This window comes from Triticum aestivum, chromosome 7A (genome assembly GCF_018294505.1).
Source record: "Triticum aestivum cultivar Chinese Spring chromosome 7A, IWGSC CS RefSeq v2.1, whole genome shotgun sequence".
Classification (NCBI taxonomy): domain Eukaryota; kingdom Viridiplantae; phylum Streptophyta; class Magnoliopsida; order Poales; family Poaceae; genus Triticum; species Triticum aestivum.
This window is the reverse complement of record NC_057812.1, coordinates 542988860-542993183: the sequence shown is the minus strand read 5'-3', so window position 1 is coordinate 542993183 and position 4324 is coordinate 542988860. Positions and strand designations below refer to the sequence as shown.

At 46.3% G+C, this 4324-nt stretch overlaps 1 pseudogene; it reads right to left on the bottom strand.

The window, feature by feature from the left end:
• Positions 1–959: 959 nt before the first annotated feature.
• Positions 960–1830, bottom strand: LOC123153459 (probable ribosome-binding factor A, chloroplastic; annotated as a pseudogene).
• Between the last annotated feature and the right edge of the window lie 2494 nt (positions 1831–4324).

Below are 4324 nucleotides of genomic sequence, written 5' to 3'. Positions count from 1 at the left end.
TGCAATTGGAAGGAGTACAACCTAGTTTACTAGCAGCCTAACAAAAGATTCAGGTTCTTGGTTTGGTGCTTGAATCCTGCTGTCATAGACAGACAGAGAGGAAAGAGCACTGACGGCACAACTACGACAGCAAAGCGATGCGATCCAGTCAGGCAGTGCTTGATAAGCTATTGATAAGCAGTTTGCACACAATTAGCAGGCAACCAACAAAGTAATGTTGTATACTGTTCTGCAGTAAAGAGTAGAATTTCTTTCTGTTGGCTCTGAAATTTCTGTCCATGGTGCACACATGACTAAATCTGTAGATACATGTGGTTGGTATCTACTAGTAGGGAGTTGCACAACATCTGGTGTTCTAATTAGAGAGTTGCTAGTGTGTTTTACTTACCCTACTCTGCTCTTCTTTTCTACAAGCGAAAGCAGAGCAGGGAGAGCAAGCACACTGCCATAACATACAAAGCCATCTACAACCAGCCCAAAAACATACATACCTACAGGACTCACTCACGCACTGCCATTGTGTTATGGATGAGCAAGTCTAGTGTGTGAGAGAAAATGCAGACAAGTTGAGGTAAAGTGCTGACCCCACGCTGTGAGGAACAGATCGAGGAGCTAATAACTGGGCAATGCAGCACCAAGTCCGACTCTACTACTACTACCTGTGATGCATCATTGTTGATCCATGGCAGATAATAGTAAAGATTAGAATCCATGATTTTGATACAGAAGTTACCTAGCCTGGTAACCTAGCATAGAACAGCACTACATAGTACTTGGCCAGCAAATTTGAGCAATTCAGTGACCGCATCGCATGACAACAAATATAAAAACTATGAACAACATTGCATACGATGTGTGACAACAGAGAACACATTTGACAATGCAGAACGCATGCGCAACCACACATCCCATAACAGGGTTACAATCTAGAGGCAGTTAGCTAGCTGCTACCAGATCGCTCACTCATCAATATAGAACTGCAAAAGAGCGCAAAAGAAATAAATCAATGAGAGCATAAGGCATACTGTAGCCAGCTAGCTAGATTTCATCTTGAGACTTATCCTTGTGCTTCTGTAGTATCTCCATAACTTGGTCCAGGGGTGGGTCTCTGGGCCTCCGAAAAACCCGGTCGCCGATCTTGAACTTGTACGCCTTCGGCTGCACAGAATGAACTCCTTCAACTACAAAACACATACATCCATGCATGTATACACTTGAGCTAGCATGCACCAATCAGTGTGTAACTAACCAACTACTCCGGCTAATTAACTTCAAGCATGAACAATTAACCAATTAAACAAGACAGAAACTAGCATAATGATCTATAAACAAAATGGGAAGTAAGCAAACGTGACCTGGATGTCGTTGGAGAGCTCACGCGTGACCTGGAGGTACTTGGTCTTGTCCTTGAGCCCGGCCATGGCCACCTTCTTCCCCGAAAACGGACACATACACCTTGCACACCTGCAGACACAAACCGGAGCAGAGATAAGGAACTCAGCATCCCAGATTGCAGCGCAGCCGCATCGTTTCAAGGGAGAGTCCGGGCGTGACCTGGAGGTCGTTGGAGAGCTCGACGTCAGCGATGGTGGTGGGGGAGGAGAGGTAGCGGTCGGCGCCGAGGGCGGCCTCGGGGAGGACGGCGCGCTACATGACGGGGTCGCGGGTCAGCATGTCCGCCAGCTCCCGCTGGATCTACTTCGCCACCATTCGCACCCGTCGCTCCTTGGCCATGCACCGCACCACGCGCAGCCGCCACATGGAGACGGGTGCCTCGGCGGCGAGGGCCCGTGGCAGCGGCGGGGACACCAACGGCCGTCACGGGAACATCCTCGCTGGCTTCATGGTGGTGGGGGATTTTGCGTCGTGGTGAGGCCGTCGGCCGTCGCTGTGGGGAGTGGGAAGGGGAGGGGTGAGAGGAGGAGGGCGTGGGGAACGGCGACGAGCTCCGCCGGAGGGAGGTGGTAGCGGCGACGCGAGACAGCGAGGAAACAGGGGATCTGGATGGTGGAAGGAAGGATCGCCAGCGCTGGGGGCGATGAAGAGGTCGGCGGCGGCAGGGGTGGGGGAGGCCGGCGGCGGGTTTGGGATGGCAGAGAGACGGAGGTCTGGGTCGGGGAGACGGGGATCTGGGAGGAGGTGGTGGCGGCGAGGATCTGAGGGAGGAGGAGTGCGGTGGCGGCGAGGAGAGGAGGGGTGCGATGGGGGGGTCGATGGGATCTGACCTAGGGTTTGGGCTGCGGGTGGGGGGTATCTCTTTTTCATTTTATTTTCTTTTTTTCTGTAGATAGATGGATGGATGGATGTGGGATGGAGAGATGGATGGATGGATGGATGGGCGCCATGTCATCAATCCGTGGGAAGAGTCGTGATTGGTTCGAAAAACTAGTGATTTAAAAAAAATGTCTAAGTACTAAAAATAGAGGGATTTTGTGAAGTAGCTATCAAAAATATTTTGCAAAATGGCACCACACAAATTTTCACTAGATTTAGACCACATTTTATGGATAATGTAACATCCCAAATTTTCAATTTGGAATGTTATACATTAGATCATCATGCATATCATATTTTATTTTGCTTTTGGTTTTGATCCTAGAAAATCCTAAGCAACTCAAGGACCCACGGAGAGAATTGGGGATTTCGTTATTTACATATTTGAGTTTTCTCAAATTATGTAAACAGGATCATTTGATTTTATTTATTTTATCATCAATTATTTCTATTGCAAAAATATGAGAGAGGGAATAAAATGACTTTCCCAAAATATAGAAATATTGAGGATTTAATAAAAAAAATCAAATAAGTTTTATTTCGGAGTTTTTTGTATTTTTATTTGATTTTAGGAACCCGGGAAAATTTATTTTGTGATTTTTGGAGTCCGTTTAGTATTTCTTTTTATTTTTTTTCGAGCGGAATTATTTTTAAAAAAACGCGGAACCGACTTTGGGCCGTACTCGGCCAGGACACCGCTGGCCGGGGCCTTTATAAGGCGCCCGAGGCCCGAGCCAAGAGAGAGCCCAGCCGCCGCCTAACCCTAGCCGCCGCCGCCGCCGACTCGCCGGAGCAGCGCGCCGCCCGAGGTTCACCGCCGCCTCGACTTCCGTGCCATTTAAAAAAAAAATCTGTTTGTCGTTTTTCTTTTTCATCGGATTTTCCGCGGTTATTTTCTGATCGTGATTTCTGATCCGTTTTTCGTTTTAGTATAACTTTTCGCTCGTTTATCGGAATCAGGCGATTCAAGCGCCTGGAGTTTCGCCTCGAAACCCTCTTTCCGAATAACCAACTTAAACAAGTTTTGCTACTATAAAATTTGCCCTAGATCCAGATTACTAGAACGAAGTTGTTTTCTTTCGCTGTTTGATTTCTTTTGCTTCGTTCGATTTGATTCTTTTTGCAAACCAGGGTTCTTAAGTTGAACTTTCTGGTTAGATCTTCTATTTGAGTTTTACCTGTGCATTAGATGAGTACTTATTGTATGCTTGTTTGTTTGTCTGCGATAGAATACCCGGAGTGCGCCGCCTGTTACTTCGAATCTCTAGGTTTCGCGGATCATCAGCAAGGCAAGTAACACTTTGATCATACCTTTTTCTACAACCCAGTTTTATTGCATTAGATCAATCCTCACACATTGCATGATTAGGATCTAATTAAATTGTGGGATGGGAAGTAGATGAGGTAGTACCTATTACCTGTTTATTTTCAAACCTTTGGGAGTTACTTCTACGTTTGCTTATTATGCCATGCTATGCTAGTAGACGTGGATTGGGTGAGTGAAATCCATGACAGATGTGAGATTGATAATTAATGGTTTATCTAAAGTGGCAACTTAAACACACATCTGGGTGGATTGAGGCACCTGGGGTTTCCAGGACTTGCCTGTTTTTCTTTTGGACCGCCACCTAGGCCTAAAGGGATCATGAGATTATTCATACTAGAAACTTCCGTGTGCAGCCACAAGCCATTATGGGCTCTGGCATAGTTGACTAAGTTGTGCGAACTCTTACAGTGGTAGACTAGCAGATGTAGGGGATGTAGGTGGTAAGGTCTACCCGATCGTAAGGTGCTAGCGCTTCTGAAAGACTATGTCTCGGTCATCCGTCTTCTCAAACACCATGTAGTGCCAGAAACCAAACGGAGGCGATCGAGTCTTGTGGGGAAAAGTGCGTAAACCTCTGCAGAGTGTAATAAACTAATCATGATTAGCCGTGTCCCCGGTTATGGACATCTTGAGTATCTAGTACCTGGATTATCATGTGAATCTCAACATGTTACTCTAAATTTAATTTTGTCGGGTTTTAAAGATGTTATTTAATTGGGATTG